General features: G+C 43.1%; 1 pseudogene; it reads right to left on the bottom strand.

Annotated features, from left to right (window-relative positions):
- Positions 1-4,073: 4,073 nt before the first annotated feature.
- LOC124719189 lies at positions 4,074-4,191 on the bottom strand (annotated as a pseudogene).
- Positions 4,192-19,298: the final 15,107 nt, after the last annotated feature.

Raw genomic sequence — 19,298 nt, 5'->3', positions numbered from 1 at the left:
GTACAAAACGAGCTGCCCTTCTTTGAACTTTTTCGATGCCATCCGTCAGTCCCACCTGATGCGGATCCCACACCGCACAGCAGTACTCCAGAATAGGGCGGACCAGCGTGGTGTAAGCAGTCTCTTTAGTAGACCTGTTGCACCTTCTTAGTGTTCTGCCCATGAATCTCAGTCTTTGGTTTGCTCTACCCACAATATTATCTATTTGATCGTTCCATTTTAAATTATTTGTAATTGTATCAATAAGTATTTAGTTGAATTTAAAGCCTTAAGATTTGTGTGACTTATCGCGTTATCGAAATTTAGTCGATATCTTTTAGTACCCATGTGAATAACTTCACCGTTTCCTTTATTCATGGTCAATTGCCACTTTTCGCACCATATAGATAAATCTTCTAAATCATTTTGCAATACTTTTGGTCATCTGATGACTTTACAAGACGGTAAATGACAGCATCAACTGCAAACAATCTACGAGGGCTACTCAGATTGTCTCCTATGTAGTTAATACAAATCAGGAACAATAGAGGGCCTATAACACTTCCTTGGGGAACGCCGGATATTACTTCTGTTTTACTCGATGACTTTCCGTCTATTACTGCGAACTGTGACCTTTCTGACAGGAAATTACGAATCCAGTCGCACAACTGAGGCGATACTCCGTAGGCACGCAGTTTGGTTAGAAGACGCTTGTGAGGAACGGTGTCGAAAGCCTTCTGGAAACCTAAAAATATGGAATCAATTTGACATCCCGTGTCGATAGCACTTATTACTGCATGAGTATAAAGAGCTAGTTGTGTTTCACAAGAATATTTTCTGAAACCGTGCTGACAATGTGTCAATAAATCGTTTTCTTCGGAGTACTTACACCAGGCGAATTTGGTCGCCGTTATATCAGCGTTTGTTCGCTATAATGCTTCTCAAACCACTATAGCACGGTTCTGGCTCCGACACACGGACATTTATACTGCTGACAGATGACATCGTCGCCGGAGAGACATCAAACATGACGGATGCAGCTGTCAGTGTGTCTTCGTGTACTACCACAGGTCCCATGCAAGCACCGCCACTTCCCAGCAAATTAGGGACACTGTTGCTCCTGGGGTATCGGCGAGGACCATTCGCAACCGTCTCCGTGAAGCTGGGCTACGGTCCCGCACACCGTTAGGCCGTCTTCCGCTCACGCCCCAACATCGTGCAGCCCGCCTCCAGTGGTGTCGCGACAGGCGTGAATGGAGGGACGAAGTCGCTTCTGCCTTGGTGCCAATGATGGTCGTATGCGTGTTTGGCGCCGTGCAGGTGAGCGCCACAATCAGGACTGTATACGACCGAGGCACACAGGGCCAACACCCGGCATCATGGTGTGGGGAGCGATCTCCTACACTGGCCGTACACCACTGGTGATCGTCGAGGGGACACTGAATAGTGCACGGTACATTCAAACCGTCATCGAACCCATCGTTCTACCATTCCTAGACCGGCAAGGGAACTTGCTGTTCCAACAGGACAATGCACGTCCGCATGTATCCCGTGCCACCCAACGTGCTCTAGAAGGTGTAAGTCAACTACCCTGGCCAGCAAGATCTCCGGATCTGTCCCCCATTGAGCATGTTTGGGACTGGATGAAGCGTCGTCTCACGCGGTCTGCACGTCCAGCACGAACGCTGGTCCAACTGAGGCGCCAGGTGGAAATGGCATGGCAAGCCGTTCCACAGGACTACATCCAGCATCTCTACGATCGTCTCCATGGGAGAATAGCAGCCTGCATTGCTGCGAAAGGTGGATATACACTGGACTAGTGCCGACATTGTGCATGCTCTGCTGCCTGTGTCTATGTGCCTGTGGTTCTGTCAGTGTGATCATGTGATGTATCTGACCCCAGGAATGTGTCAATAAAGTTTCCCCTTCCTGGGACAATGAATTCACGGTGTTCTTATTTCAATTTCCAGGAGTGTATTTTGGCTTATCAATGTAACTAGAGGTCTCTATCGCAGACGTCAACCTGTTGTAGAATTATGGAGCATCGCAATGCTGACATGTCATGGTGTCGTGTAGTCGCAACGTTTCGACGAGTTTTCTACTCGTCATCTTCAGGCGAAGTCACGTGAAGACGAAGAGTGGGAAGATGGTCAAAACGTTGCGACTACACGCGCCACGACTCGGCTCATAACGTCAGAAGATTTCATCAGTTATGGAACACATTTCATGCAGACAAATTGTGACGTATGTAAAATGTATGTGAAAGCCAACACGCGTTCGTCAAAAATTGTCCAGTTAACGAAGGAAAATTAGGAGAAAAATTTCATACAGTCTCAAATTTTTGCACGTGGTAGGAGGGAGTGTTCTGAACAACATACTAAGAATCCTGATTGCTGGTGTGTGAGTGTAGGGGTGACGGAGCATTTTTTGTTTTTCTTGATTATCACGAAATGCACGGCTTCTAGCGAAAGTGTATTTTATACAATGCTAAGCTGTATCAAATTTCCTTAAAAAACGGCCCTGTTTATTTTTTCTTAAGGACTAACAGTTTCCGCGTCGCCTGCGGTATTACATATAGTGTTTCAGTGGTATAAATTGTTAAATGAAACGGGTTAAGAACACCACATGTAAGTGCAGTAGGACCTCATTAAAGGATAAATTGTGTTTTGGGGGATTGTAAGGTGATTGAAAAGGATTTCTGCGGGGATGAGGGGGGGGGGGGGGGGGGGGAAGGGAGAGGTAGGTTGGAAGTGTTAGAGAAGGGACAAGGCCAGCGGATTGTGGTCATGCAAAAGTATTTCACGAAGTTATACCGAATACCGACCCTTCCGCAGCACGACTTATGAATCTGTTGGCGAGACAGAGGGTGGGTATTTTTCATAAAGTGCCATAATAGTACACAAAATTCAGCTATGAGTTACTATTGATACTACTGAAAGAAAAGGATGCGCATCTCCGCACACTGTTCTGCGCTCCTAGACGCAAAATCGATTCTTGGTCATCCCGTACGGCAGTAGTAGCGGTCTTTCGGGAAAGGCATTGCTTCATTATTTTTCTCTTGTTTTCAGTTTAATAATTTCTTTCCCTGTTTGGCTAATTATCTCCCCCTGATCGCTTTTCAGTTTACAAACAGAATATACTTCCCCAGTTTTCTCTGTCTAGTTCTGTAATGTGAGTAGACAAACTAACTTCAATGAAAATGGTTCAAATGGCTCTAAGCGCTATGGGACTTGACATCTGAGGTCATCAGTCCCCTAGAACTTAGAACTACTTAAACCCAACTAACCTAAGGACATCACACACATCCATGCCGGAGGCAGGATTCGAACCTGCGACCGTACCGGTCACGCCGTTCCAGACTGAACCGCCTAGAACCGCTCGGCCACCGCGGCCGGCTAACTTCAATGAGTTCGTCTTTATGCAGTGTTGTTATTTTATCTAATTATACATTAGAATTTGACAAGAAAGGCTGGGGAGGTATATTCTGTCTGTAAACTGAAAACCGAGCAGCGCGCATGGTGCAGGAAGTTGCCCTTCCCAAAAGAACACCACAACTACCGACAGGATAACCAAGAATCGATTTTGCATCTGGCAGTGTAGAACAGTGTGCAGGGATCTATGTATGAACTACCCATAACCTTTTCTTGCGTTAATATCATTAGCAGCTCATATTTGAATTTAATGTTGCGTTAACGCACTTCGTGCAAAATAAACACCCCATCAGAGTGTGTGCGTACAGGGTCGCCATTGATCGATAGAACGATCAGCGGAAGGGTCGATATAGCTTTGTGAAATACCCTGTAGCGGGGTAGAGATAATAGGGACTCTTCTGCTCGCTCCTTAGATCGTAGACCTACAAAGGAGGGAACTAAAAACTAAAACTAAACGCCTCCCGAACAGGCCATGAAGGCCCAACGGCACCGACCGGCCGCCGTGTCATCCTCAGAACACAGGCGTTACTAGATGCGGATATGGAGGCGCATGCGGTCAGCACACCACTCTGCCGGCCGTATGTCAGTTTCCCAGATCGGAGCCGCTACTTCTCAGTCAAGTAGCTCCTCAGTTTGCCTCACAAGCGCTGAGTGCACCCCGCTTGCCAACAGCACTCGGCAGACCGGATGGTCACCCATCCAAGTGCTAGCCCAGTCCGACAGCGCTTAACTTGGGTGATCTGACGGGAACCGGTGTTACCACTGCGGCAAGCCCGTTGGCAAGGAGGGAACTAAATGATCGGTATATGGCGATCAGCCTTTCCACACGCGTCTAACCTCTGTCAACTCCGTATTTTCACATGCCATAGCACAATTTATCCTTTAGCTCGGTTGTCCTTCACTTAGGTGTGGAACATCCATTTAATACTCGTTTTTAACCCATTTCATTTAACGATAAACATTACACCACTATTTTTAATGATCTGTGATTTTCTATCTCCTACAGCGCGCAAACTATTAGTTCCAGAGAAGAAATGAGCAGGACTTTTTTTTTTTTTTTTGTAGGAAATTTAATGTAGTTTAAGTTAGTACAGGAAATCATTTACGGTAAAAGTCGTGGTTTTGAAGAGAGTCAACAAAACAAAAAAAAGAAGTGACGTTTAAACCTTCCCGCATTCCTATCCTCACACGCCACTGGTCAGGATTTTTACATCTACATGTACATACATACTCCGCAATCTACCATACGGTGCGTGGCAGAGCGTACCTCGTACCACAACTAGCATCTTCTCTCCCTGTTCCACTCCCAAACAGAACGAGGGAAAAATGACTGCCTATATGCCTCTGTACGACCCTAATCTCTCTTATCTTATCTTGGTGGCCTTTCCGTGAAATGAAAGTTGGCGGCAGTAAAATTGTACTGCAGTCAGCCTCAAATGCTGGTTCTCTAAATTTCCTCAGTAGCGATTCACGAAAAGAACGCCGCCTTTCTTCCAGAGACTCCAACCCGAGTTCCTGAAGCATTTCCGTAACACTCGCGTGATGATCAAACCTACCAGTAACAAATCTAGCAGCCCGCCTCTGAACTGCTTCTATGTCCTCCCTCAATCCGACCGGATAGGGATCCCAAACGCTCGAGAAGTATTCAAGAATAGGTCCTATTAGTGTTTTATAAGCGGTCTCCTTTACAGATGAACCACATCTTCCCAAAATTCTACCAATGAACCGAAGACGACTATCCGCATTCCCCACAACTGCCATTACATGCTTCTCCCACTTCATATCGCTCTGCAATGCTACGCCCAAATATTTAATCGACCTGACTGTGTCAAGCGCTACACTACTACATTATGTTGTTCATGACACTCCTTCCTTCCACTGTACAAAAATTTGTAGTTCCACGAATTCTCCCCATTCCCCTCTTCCCGGTCGACCTTTTTTGATCTTCGTTAACTGGGGTAACAGGGACATTGCGAAACTCAGCTCGGGCACGAGATCAACAACCCTGTAGATATGGGCGCTCGGGTTGATGCCGTGTTCCTCGTCTCCTGCAAGGTATTCCACACAGTTTCACACTTTTTTTTACTGAAAAAAACGGAAATACGAGGTTCCTGCGCGTCGGACCAGATTTGCGACTGGATCCACGTCTTCCTTGCCGACAGAGGTCAACACATCGCTGTTCGCGGAACAAAATGAACGGACGGGGAGGTAGTTTCACGAGTAGTGAAGTAAGTATTGTACACTTTATATTAACTGTTTTTGTTGTGGTCTTCAGTCCTGAGACTGCTTTGATGCAGCTCTCCATACTACTCTATCCTGTGCAAGCTTCTTCATCTCCCAGTACCTACTGCAACCTACATCCTTCTGAATTTCCTTAATGTATTCATCTCTTGGTCTCCCTCTACGATTTTTACCCTCCACGCTGCCCTCCAGTACTAAATTTGTGATCCCTTGATGCCTCAGAACATGTCCTACCAACCGATCCTTTCTTCTAGTCAAGTTGTGCTACAAACTTCTCTTCTCCCCAATTCTATTCAATACTTCCTCATTAGTCATGTGATCTACCTATGTAATCTTCAGCATTCTTCTGTAACACCACATTTCGAAAGCTTCTATTCTCTTCTTGTCTAAACTATTTATCTTCCACGTTTCGCTTCCATACATGGCTACACTCCACACAAATACTTTCAGAAACGACTTCCTGACACTTAAATCTATACTCGATGTTAACAAATTTCTCTTCTTCAGACACGCTTTCCTTGCCATTGCCAGTCTACATTTTATATCCTCTCTACTTCGACCATCAGCAGTTACTCTTCTCCCCAAAGAGCAAAACTCATTTACTACTTTAAGCGTCCCATTTCCTAATCTAATTCCCTCAGCATCACCCGATTTAATTCAACTACATTCCATTATCCTCGTTTTGCTTTTGTTGATGTTCATCTTATATCCTCATATCAAGACACTGCTCTTCCAGGTCCTTTGCAGTCTCTGTCATCGGCGAACCTCACAGTTTTTATTTCTTCTCCATGGATTTTAATTCCTACTCCGAATTTTTATTTTCTTCCGTTTACTGCTTGCTCAATATACAGATTAAATAACATCGGGGATAGGCTACAACCCTGACTCACTCCCTTCCCAACCACTGCTTCCCTTTCATGTCCCTCGACTCTCGCAATTGCCATCTGGCTTCTGTACAAATTGTAAGTAGCCTTTCGCTCCCTGTATTTTACCCCTGCCACCTTTAGAATTTGAAAGAGAGTATTCCAGTCAACAGTGTCAAAAGCTTTCACTACGTCTTTCCTTAATCCATTTTATAAGTCGTAGGGTCAGTATTGCCTCACGTGTTCCAACATTTCTATGGAATCCAAACTCATCTTTCCCGGGGTTGGCTTCTACCAGTTTTTCCATTCGTCTGTAAAGACTTCGCTTTAGTATTTCGCAGCTGTGACTTATTAAACTGATAGTTCGGTAATTTTCACATCTGTCAACACCTTCTTTCTTTGGGATTGGAATTATTATATTCTTCTTGAAGTCTGAGGGCATTTCGCTTGTCTCATACATCTTGCTCACCAGATGGTAGAGTTTTGTCTGGACTGGCTCTCCCAAGGCCGTCAGTAGTTCTAAAGGAATGTTGTCTACTCCCGGGGCCTTGTTTCGACTCAGGTCTTTCAGTGCTCTGTCAAACTCTTCATGCAGTATCGTATCTCCCATTTCATATTCATCTACATCCTCATCCATTTCCATAATATTGTCCTCAAGTACATCGCCCTTGTATAGACCCTCTATATACTCCTTCCACCTTTCTGCTTTCCCTTCTTTGCTTAGAACTGGGTTTCCATCTGAGCTCTTGATATTCATACAAGTGGCTCTGTTTTCTCCAAAGGTCTCTTTAATTTTCCTGTAGGCAGTATCTATCTTACCCCTAGTGCGATAAGCCCCTACATCCTTACATTTGTCCTCTAGCCATCCCTGCTTAGCTATTTTGCACTTCCTGTCGATCTCATTTTTGAGACGTTTGTATTCCCTTTTGCCTGCTTCATTTACTGCATTTTTATATTTTCTCCTTTGATCAATTAAATTCAATATTTCTTCTGTTACCCAAGGATTTCTACTAGCCCTCGTCTTTGTACCTACTTGATCCTCTGCTGCCTTCACTACTTCATCCCTCAAAGCTACACATTCTTCTTCTACTGTATTTCTTTCCCCCATTGCTGTCAATCGTTCCCTAATGCTCTCCCTGAAGCCCTCTACAACCTCTGGTTCTTTCAGTTTATCCAGGTTCCATCTCCTTAAATTCCCACCTTTTTGCAGTTTCTTCAGTTTTAATCTACAGTTCATAACCAATAGATTGTGGTCAGAGTCCACATCTGCCCCTGAAAATGTCTTAAAATTTAAAACTTGGTTCCTAGATCTCTGTCTTACCATTATACAATCTATCTGATACCTTCTAGTATCTCCGGGATTCTTCCATGTATACAACCTTCTTTTATGATTCTTGAACCAAGTGTTAACTATCCAGCGCATAATGATGCGGTCTGTGTTTAGGTATCCTGATATGTTAGAACTGTGAAACTCTGGCCATGGAATGTAATATTCTGGAGCCAATGAAATTTCATGAATATGACGTGTTGCTATCGATCGTCTGCAATAAATAGAGGCTCGTATCCTTTTCCGAAACCAGGCTTGCCCTGACGAAGGCCGTTGTATTACGGTCGAAACGCTGGTTTTAGACTCATAATTATAGTATGTTATTGAATCACGTGGAATTTATTCACCGATTGGATACATGTCATACTGCATGTTTTATTCGAATCCATTTGAATCAGTTATTATGAAAAGGTCATGAGTCCAATTTTTCACAAATTCAGATTTCTGTACTTCTGCATTCTTCATCTGTAGACGCACGTATCTGTGTTGAGAACTTCATAAGTTTCTGCCTATAAAGCCAAGAAAATCGTTGCCAAAATTTTTAGTTGATATGAAAATGTCATGAGTCCAGGACTCATGCTACATCTTCTCATTAGATTTATGTAATATTTCTTAAATCGCCGGAAGTCGGTTATGGTTTATGTCCCAACATTAACAACAATCAAATTTTACCGGTACCGATTTCATGATCTATTGTTGGCACCACATTCTAAGACAAATATTGCGTGGTTGTTCCCTAATCTTTCATTAGTAGTGGCAATTTAATCAGAAAAGAGAGCATGGACTTGAATGAAGAAGGTAACAGCCATAACAAGACGAAAGGCATACGGCATTATGATACATATAATCACATCATAATAAAGAAGGCTAGACTTCGAGGAGAAGCGTACATTAACTACAAAGAACAAAACATTCCTGCAACTGGTATGTTTGAAAAAATTTTTCAATGCTTTCGTATCCGGGAGCACTCTTTACTACTTTGTGATAGGGTGTTTGGGGATATAAGAAGAAAGTTATGACAAACTCAAAGTCTCGCGGTTCTAGGCGCGCAGTCCGGAACCGCACGACTGCTACGGTCGCAGGTTCGAATCCTACCTCGGGCATGGATGTGTGTGATGTCCCTAGGTTAGTTAGGTTTAAGTAGTTCTAAGTTCTAGGGGACTTATGACCACAGATGTTAAGTCCCATAGTGCTCAGAGCCATTTGAACCTAGCAAATATCAGACTCCCAACAACCTTAGCACACGGAGTGAAATTTCATATAAACAAAGTTAAGATAAACGATATAAAAAAAACTGGAAGAGAACATCCCAGAGGAGCACAAAAACGTTTATACTGATTTATTCACTTGGCCCAGAACAGCTGAAGAAGATGAAAATGTATGAAACTTGCAGAAAATGTTGCAACAATGCTTATCTGTAATGATGATTATGTTAAAATACTATTTGTAAATTGTGTTATTAGTAAGTTCTCAAAATTCTATAGTTGTACTATTATTTATTTTGCCGGCCGCTGTGGTCGAGTGGTTCTAGTCGCTTCAGTCCGGAACCGCGCTGCTACTACGGCCGCAGGTGCGAATCCTGCCTCGAGCATGGATGTGTGTGTGATGTCCTTAGGTAAGTTAGGTTTAAGTAGTTCTAAGTTCTAGGTGACTGATGACCTCAGATGTTCAGTCCCATAGTGCTTAGAGCCATTTGAACCATTATTTATTTTAATTTGGTTCATAAAGGTCATGAGTCCAAGATACAAAAAAATTAATTTGATGAATGTGAAAATAAAAATTGATGATTTGATAATGCAGATTTATTGGTTTCCAGGTACACCAGAGTATAAAAGTCCAAGTACTTCATATCTTCTACTATTGAAGCATAAAACAGTTTTCTTTGAATATCTCAAAATCATGTTATATGTTCATAATAACCGATTGATTTATACCACCACCTACTAAAATACTACTGCTTCTCAAACATTCCGTATACAGTACTGGTCATTAAAATTGCTACACCAATAATAAATGCAGATGATAAACGGGCATTCATTGGACAAATATATTATACTGGAACTGACATGTGATTACATTTTCACCCAATTTGCATGCATAGATCCTGAGAAATCAGTACCCAGAACAACAACCTCTGGCCGTAATAACGGCCTTGATACGCATGGGCATTTAGTCAAACAGAGCTCGGAGAATGTGCTGGCCAGGGCAGCAGTCGAACATTTTCCGTATCCAGAAAGGCCCGTACAGGACCTGCAACATGCGGTCGTGCATTATCCTGCTGAAATGTAGGGTTTCGCAGGGATCGAATGAAGGGTAGAGCCACGGGTCGTAACACATCTGAAATATAACGTCCACTGTTCAAAGTTCCGTCAATGCGAACAAGAGGTGACCGAGACGTGTAACCAATGGCACCCCATAGCATCACGCTGGGTGATACGCCAGTATGGCGATGACAAATACACGCTTCTAATGTGCGTGCACCGCGATGTCGCAAAACACGGATGCGACCATCATGATGCTGTAAACAGAACCTGGATTGATCCGAAAAAAATTACGTTTTGCCATTGGTGCACGCAGGTTCGTCGTTGAGTACACCATCGCAGGCGCTCCTGTCTGTGATGCAGCGTCAATGGTAACCGCAGCCGTGGTCTCCGAGCTGATAGTCCCTGCTGCTGCAAACGTCGTCGAACTGTTCGTGCAGATGGTTGTTGTCTTGCAAGCGTCCGCATCTGTTGTCTCAGGGATCGAGACGTGACTGCACGATCCGTTACAGCCACGCGGATAAGATGCCTGTCATCTCGAGTGCTAGTGATACGAGGCCGTTGGGATCCGGCACGGCGTTCCGTATTACCATCCTGAACCCACCGATTCCATATTCTACTAAAAGTCATTGGATCTCGACCAACGCAACCAGCATTGTCGCGATACAATAAACCGCAATCGCGATAGGCTACAATCCGACCTTTATCAAAGTCGGAAACGTAATGGTACGCACTTCTCCTCCTTACACGAGGCATCACAACAACGTTTCACCAGGCAACGCCGGTCAACTGCTATGTGTGTATGAGAAATCGGTTGGAAACTTTCCTCATGTAAGCACGATGTAGGTGTCGCCACCGGCGCCAACCTTGTGTGAATGCTCTGAAAAGCTAATCATTTGCATATCACAGCATCTTCTTCCTTTCGGTTAAATTTCGAGTCTGTAGCACGTCATCTTCGTGGTGTAGCAATTTTAACGGCCAGTATTGTAGGTCTCCTTCGGAAATGAGTAGAGAAGTTTATAAACTCTATCGTCGGTTGTCGCCGAGAGAGTGGTGAGTCAGAGATGCCTTTGGCCTCAGGTAAGGGACAAACTTTCCCGCAAGAAGCGCACATATCGCCGTACCCAGGCGTCCCTGCACGCAGTGCTCGTTTACCTGCAGAGTTGCCCCGGACCTGGAGACCGCGGCGGAGGATTTCCTGGATGGGAGGGTGGGGAGGAGGAGGGTCCGGAGGTCATTAGAGCGCAGTGACCGCTCGCCGCTCCCTCCGGCCGGAAGACAGACGGCTAGAGGGCGGCGCGCAGCCGGAACTCTTAATTAGCGAGTTTTAATGCGGCGCGCGCTAATAAACAGGATAAAAACTCCTGCTGGGGCCAAACCTGGAGGACTTCTGCAGAGTCGTGGAGCCGCGGGAGGGAGGTCTGGCCACTCTGGAATAAACAGCGACGCCGCCGCCTGGGAAACGCACGTGGCTTCGCGTGTCGACCGCGTGAATCACCATCAGCATTGCCGTCTGTGCAGGCCAACACACCTACTAAAATACTACTGCTGCGTTACGGTGCAGTTCTCGACGATTGTTTGCCTCCAACCACGCCCCGGTGTAGGGAAGACCGGTGGAATACCGAAATCATAAGAGATTTTTCGTTTCCTTTTCGAATCCGCCATTCCACCGAAAAATTACTAACACCTTCTATGATCCAAAGTGTTCAGTGTACCGGAAAAAGTTGAATACTTCGGAGGTAAATAAATATTTACTCAAGTCTGCAACCTGTCGGTATTGCCTAAAGTGTCTAGGTAATATACTTGTAGACAATCTTATAGGGTAATGATACCACTACGAAATATAGAGAATAAAATTTATATCCTAACAAAGCAACACTTTTTTCTTTAGTTTCAGTCGGCTTTGGGACACGTTAAATCAATCAGTTTTTAAAGTTTCACTGCTTTCTGTTAGTTCAGTACTGTTTTATTCTTTCGTCTTGCTTTTTTTCCTGCTCAGGGATTTGGATCGTTCGTGCGGCTTTCAATTTGGCTTCAAACCTCTGTTTTTTGTCCTTTTTTTGCAGTTTGAAGCATATTTTCTGTGATTTCGAGCTCTCTTAGGTCCATCTCCGTTCCTTAAACCAGTTTCGTTGGTTTTTTTTTGTTGCGGAAGTAGGCTTTTTTTTGTTAATCTACTTCGCTTCATTCTGTCGATGTACGTATAAAAATTAATTTTTCATTTCCTCACTGTATGTGAGAGTTTTTCGGTAGTCTGGTAAAGGGTTTCATTTTTATTGTGTATTACTTTGTTTTGTGGAATTTGGGACCAAAAACTTTTCTTAATATCTCCCTTTCTTTGGTCTAGAGAAAGTGATGGACAGTGTTTCGGCCGTGTACGGGGCTTCCGATCTGATTACTGCGTTGTAATGTCTTATTTTGGCATTCCATGAGAAGGACTTTTTGTTGTATGTGTTTCTGGTGAGTTGGAAGGCCAGTTCGACTTTACTCCCTGTGGATTCCAACGCCCTTTTCTCGAGTCCATTCCAGCTGCTCCATTCTCCGAGATATTTGAAGTCTGTGACGATTTCAATTTTTTGTTCTGTGTTAATATGTGCTGATACTTCCCGATTCCCCCAAAATGCAAAGGAAATTGGGCTGGACGTGAACGAGGACTAAATATCTTGGGGTATCACGTCGTCGAGTTCCCCCTCCCTCCATTGCTGTAGACGGGTATACCTACGAACGAGTACCTGGGCTCAATACTGACCAACAAAAGTGCAGTGACGAAGAAGTACATCAACGCATAACAAGTGCTAATGGCGAGTTCCTTAGTGTGAACAATCTTTTTAAATCTCGTCTAATATCCCAGAAAAACAAAGTCCATCAGTACACGACACTGGTGAGGCCAGTACTTTTATACGGCTGTGACACTTCGGCGACACCAGCAACGTCAGAAGATTCAAAGAAGGGTGCCGGCCGCTGTGGCCGAGCGGTTCTAGGCGCTTCAGTCCGGAACCATGCGGCTGCTACGGTCACATGTTCGAATCCTGCCTCGGGCATGGATGTGTGTGATGTCGTTAGGTTAGTTAGGTTTTAGTAGTTTTAAATTCTAGGGGGCTGATGACCTCACATGTTGAGTCCCATAGTGCTCAGAGCCATTTGAACCCAAATCGATTTTATACTGGTAGAAGAAACATACAGGAATGGAATCAAGAAGGTGCACACATTACCAGGTGCAGATATTAATAGCGACCGTAACTTACTTATGGCAGAAATAGGAGTAACAATGAAAAAATTGAAAAAGGCGACCATGGTGAAGAAGTGGGATCTAGAGAAGATAAGATCCAACAAAGAACAAATTACAGAAATGCTGTCTCGGGAGTTTCTAAACACATTGCGGGACAAAGAACCACATGACAATGTCAACGAGTACTGGAATATGCTGAAAGGCTGAATCATTAAAGCAGGACAGAAAAATACAGGATATGTAAAAGGGAAAAGGGCAAAAAAACCACGAGTCACACAAGAAATGATTTCCAAGACGGAGGAGAGAAGAAAATTTAAAAACAAGAAGACCGGAGATGCAAGAAAGATGTACCGAAGGTTAAATAATGAACTGCGAAGAGAAACAGAGCAGGTTAGGAAAAATGGCTAAAAGAGGAATGTGATGCAGTTGAAGAACTGGACAGGAAGGGAAGATGTGACTTACTATACAATAGAGTGAAGACTATGACATGGGATCAAAACAGAGCAGGAAGTGCTATTACGGAAATTTTGAATAAAGGCGAAGAGGTAGTGTACAAAGATCGTGATGATGTCCTCCAGAGATGGGAGGAATATCTAAAAGAGCTATATGACACAGATCGCAAACCAGAAACTCTGGAACTTGAATCAAACAACAGTGTAAGTGATGACGAGAAAGGACCAACCATCATAATGGAAGATGTAAAGTCTGCCATAGTTGCAATGAAAAATGGCAGAGTGGTAAGTACAGATACGATACCGGGAGAAACATTAAAATGCTTGAACTAAGATGGAATAAGAGGAATATTGAGGTTATGTAATAAAATGTATGACAGTGGAGAATGGCCTGAGGACTTTTTGACAACAGTAATGATTCCCTTACCGAAAAAACAAGGAACCAAGAAATGCAGTGAGCACAGGACAATCAGCCTCATTTCACATCCAGCCAAAGTGATGTTAAATATTAATTAATAAGAGACTTGGAAAAGTAATGGAGGAGAATCTTGGCGAGGAGCAGTTTGGCTTCAGACGGAATGCGGGCACCAGAGATGCAATAGGGCTCCTACGAATCTTGGGAGAAAGGTTTATTGAAAAAAGAAGAGACGTACTCTCGCGCTTGATTGACCAATGCTCATTAGATGACAAAGGAGTAGAAATTGGAGGAAGAGTATGATCTTTGAGGTTTGCTGATGACATGATCCTTCTAGCCACGGGGAAAAAGAATTACAGGATTTGGTGGACACCATTGAAGCGAATGGAAAAAATTATGGAATGAAACTCAACACAAAGAAAACAAAAGTATTGGCACTAGGAGGAAATAAAGAAATAAAAATTATGCTGAATGGAGAAATACTAGAACAGGTGCAAAATTTTAAGTATCTTGAAAGCAGGATAGACACCGACTGGAAGTGCAATACAGTAATTAAAACAAGGATAGTAATGGCAAAAGAGGCTTATTATAAGAAAAGGAGAATTTTCTGCAGCGGTCTGGACAGAGAACTCAGGAAGAGACTCATAAAATGTCTTGTATGGAGTGTTCTTCTGTATGGCGCTGAAACATGGACTTTGAAGAAGAAAGACAGAGAAAGGCTGGAGGCTTTTGAGACGTGGACATGGCGGAGGATGGAAAGAATAAGTTGGATGGACAGAGTAAAAAATGAAGAGGTACTGAGAAGAGTGCGAGAGAAAAGACAGTTACTAGATGTAATAAAAAGAAGAAAAAGAAATTGGATTTGGCATCGGAAATTCGCCGCAACTGAACCAGGGAAATGCCATAGAATAATTTGCCAATGCAGCCACATGATTGACTAATTCTTTTTCAGGAGTAAAGGCAGATATGTTCCCTGCAGAAATTGTCTAATTTCATTTTACTCAATCATAAAGTGCAGTTCTCGGTATTTCAGCTCATTCGATACGCTGTTCAGCGATATTCCTCAATTCATTAAACTTAGAGCTTATTCCACGGTTTCTTCAGTCCATTCGGCCATCTCTGATATTCTTTTTCTTGATCTCAGTATCTGAAATTAGGTGTATGACCTTACTCAAGAGCCGGCCGAAGTGGTCGAGCGGTTTTAGGCGCTACAGTCTGGAACCGAGCGACCCCTACGGTCGCAGGTTCGAATCCTGCCTCGGGCATGGATGTGTGTGATGTCCTTAGGTTAGTTCGGTTTAAGTAGTTCTAAGTTCTAGGCGACTGATGACCTCAGAAGTTAAGTCGCATAGTGCTCAGAGCCATTTGAACCATTTTGAACCTTACTCAAGAGTAAACAATCTGTCGAGATTGTTCCACATCCGTCTGTCGACATTACCCCAATCAGACATCACGGCGGAGAGCAGTGTTTAATGGGTTTTATAACGCTCGAAAAATTACCAAACACATGGTAAAAGACGCACTAGAAAACATAATACCTATCTGCCTTTTTTATATTTTTTTACTATCGAGTTGAGCCTCTATGGGCTGCTTGGTAACAACCAACTTCACTCTAGTTTCCAGGTCTTGTTCTTGTTCCAGCTTTGACTTCCTGCCAGTATTTTCTGAGTCCACCAAGAACTGCCTGTTTACGCTCTTCGGATAATGGTCCTCTCCGTCTTTTGGACGTTGATGCCATTTTAAAACCTTGGTAGTTGTTCACCAATCTTCTAAATTTCCTCCTGTCAGGAATTTCTCTCTCTGAGATACCAATCTGCCTAAGGTCTTTTTCACATTCTTCAAACCATCTTGGCTTTGGTTTCTTAGATCGGATGAAACTCCATATTCTTTTTGTTAGTCGATCACCGTCCATCCTCATGAGATGATCGTAAAATAACAATCGTCTCTTTTTAATGGATGCTGTGATAGGTTCTGTCTTGCTGTACAAGTCCTCATTTGCTCTCATTCGCCATTGTCCATCAACCCATCTGTTACCTAGAATTTTTCTAAATATCCTACGCTCTCTCCAGCCACTCAGCTTGACCTTGTCTATTCATGGGCAAAGTTTCGGACGCATATAAGCCCTCAGGTTTTACAACTGTATTATAATGTCGGAACTTGGCCCCTATACTCATAGACTTTTTGTTATAGATATTCTTTGTCAGTTGGTATGCTTGGTTTAACTTCCTCATCCTGAAATTAATTGCTTCTTTTTCTAATTCATTCTCCTGGATGACATCACTGAGATACCTGAAATTCTTAACACGTCCGATTTTTTCCAGGTTGATGATCATCCATTCAGGTCCATCACAGATGTTCGTCATATACAGGGTGATTCAAAAAGAATACCACAACTTTAGGAATTTAAAACTCTGCAACGACAAAAGGCAGAGCTAAGCACTATCTGTCGGCGAATTAAGGGAGCTATAAAGTTTCATTTAGTTGTACATTTGTTCGCTTGAGGCGCTGTTGACTAGGCGTCAGCGTCAGTTGATGCTAAGATGGCGACCGCTCAACAGAAAGCTTTTTGTGTTATTGAGTACGGCAGAAGTGAATCGACGACAGTTGTTCAGCGTGCATTTCGAACGAAGTATGGTGTTAAACCTCCTGATAGGTGGTGTATTAAACGTTGGTATAAACAGTTTACAGAGGATGGGTGTTTGCACAAAGGGAAAAGTTCTGGACGGCCGAGAACGAGAGATGAAAATGTAGCACGCATCCAGCAAGCATTTGTTCGCAGCCCAGGAAAATCGACTCGCAGAGCTAGCAGAGAGCTGCAAATTCCACAATCAACTGCATGGAGAGTCCTACGAAAAAGGTTAGTTATGAAACCTTATCGTCTGAAATTGGTTCAAGCACTGTCTGCAGCTGATAAGATTAAAAGAATCGATTTCTGTGATTTTATCCTTGCTCAAATGGAAACAGATGAATCTTTCGTTTCAAAGATTGTGTTTAGTGATGAAGCAACTTTCCGCACTAACGGGAAAGTCAACCGTCACAATGTCTGTATATGGGGCACTGAGAATCCGCGGGAAACAACTCAGTATGAACATGACTCGCCTAAGGTGAACGTTTTCTGTGCCATTTCAGCCAATAAAGTTTTTGGTCCCTTTTTCTTCGAAGGTGCTACTGTAACTGGACTACAGTATCTGGAGATGTTAGAGAATTGACTGTTCCCTCAGCTCGAACAAGAAGCACAATAATTCATATTTCAGCAGGATGGAGCGCCACCACATTGGCACTTATCTGTCCGTAACTACCTGAACGTCAACTACCCGAGGCGATGGATCGGCCGCCAGGCAGCCCGTGACAGAGCACTTCATCACTGGCCCCCAAGAAGCCCTGATCTTACCCCCTGCGATTTTTTCTTATGGGGGTATGTTAAGGATATGGTGTTTCGGCCACCTCTCCCAGCCACCATTGATGATTTGAAACGAGAAATAACAGCAGCTATCCAAACTGTTACGCCTGATATGCTACAGAGAGTGTGGAACGAGTTGGAGTATCGGGTTGATATTGCTCGAGTGTCTGGAGGGGGCCATATTGAACAGCTCTGAACTTGTTTTTGAGTGAAAAAAAAACCTTTTTAAATACTCTTTGTAATGATGTATAACAGAAGGTTATATTATGTTTCTTTCATTAAATACACATTTTTAAAGTTGTGGTATTCTTTTTGAATCACCCTGTATTTTGTCTTTTGAATAATCTGGAGTCCAATTTTTTCAGCAATTTCTGACAGCCTATTGATCTTGTTGACTGCTGACGAAGGCCAAGTAGTCAATGTACACCATTTTGTTCTTAGGACCAAGTCTGAACCACTCTTCATTTATTTCTTCTTGGGATAACAAGTTTCTCCACTCTGGAATGACCTTTTCCAAGAGGTAGTTGAAAAGGAGTGGGGATAGTCCATCTCCTTGTCTTACGCCCGTTCTGATTGTAAAGAGTTCTTATGTCTCACCCATAAATTTTAATTTTGACACTGTGTTAGTGAGAGTTTGTTTGATGAGATTTCTTGATGTATCATCCTCCCCAAACTCTTCCAAAATATTCATTAATGCATGTCGGTCGATGGAGTCATATGCCTTCTGAAAATCAAAAAACACGACCACGTTGTTATTTCCTCCAGTTTTTTGTACCTGATGATGCTCTTCAGGTTAAAGATCTGTTCTACGCAAGAACGGACCTTTCGGAAACCAGTTTGCTATTCCTCAGTCAGTTGGTCAAGATGACCTTCTAGTCTGTTCTGTAACGCTTTGGAGAGAATATTATATGGAACACATACTAATGAGATGCCCCTATAGTTTTGACATTTTTTTTATCGCCTTTTTTGTGTAGAGGATGGATTAAAGCTGACTGCCATTCAGTTGGTGTCATCCCAGTTCTCCAGATATCCTCAAAAAGTTGGACTAGTGCATCTAGACTTTCATCATTTGCCATCTCCAGTAGTTCCGCTACCATTGAATCCTCTCCAGCTGCCTTATAATTCTTAAGGTCGTTGATGATCTCTTTGATCTTATATATATATATAATTTCCGGCAATCAGTTGCAACAATTATGCATATAATAAGTTGTTGAAAGTCGTTTGTCGTGGAAAAACTGGCGACTTCGAACATCATTATGTTTTCCGCTAACAAAGTTGTATTTCAAAAATGTTATTCATTGTCTTCATAATGTTAACCACGTATAAATAACGGAAGACGTAGAAACGATATTCCGAAACGAATACGTATAGCGTAAGTCAAACGTTCGAATTAGAATGGAGACCCCACGAACACAAATTCGCTGTGGCAGGTATGAAATATAAACTCCGTTACTCGCTTGTTACACTTGAAGGACAGATGTTGATTGGGCCGAAACGAGCCGGCGCATAACAGCGTAGTTGCCTTCTAACTTCGAAAGAAGGTAGATGCGGTCCCTAGCGCAACTTATAACATCGTCGAAAATCAGCTTTGGTACACCCTGTTAAAAAAACGGAAAAATGGAGGCGGTACAATTGGAGAGCGATCCGCTTTCACCAACACGCATAAGCAATTCATTAACAGTATATATATATATATATAT

Source organism: Schistocerca piceifrons, chromosome 10 (assembly GCF_021461385.2).
Source record: "Schistocerca piceifrons isolate TAMUIC-IGC-003096 chromosome 10, iqSchPice1.1, whole genome shotgun sequence".
NCBI lineage: Eukaryota > Metazoa > Arthropoda > Insecta > Orthoptera > Acrididae > Schistocerca > Schistocerca piceifrons.
Note: the sequence above shows the minus strand (reverse complement) of the source record. Positions and strands in the feature narration are given on the sequence as shown.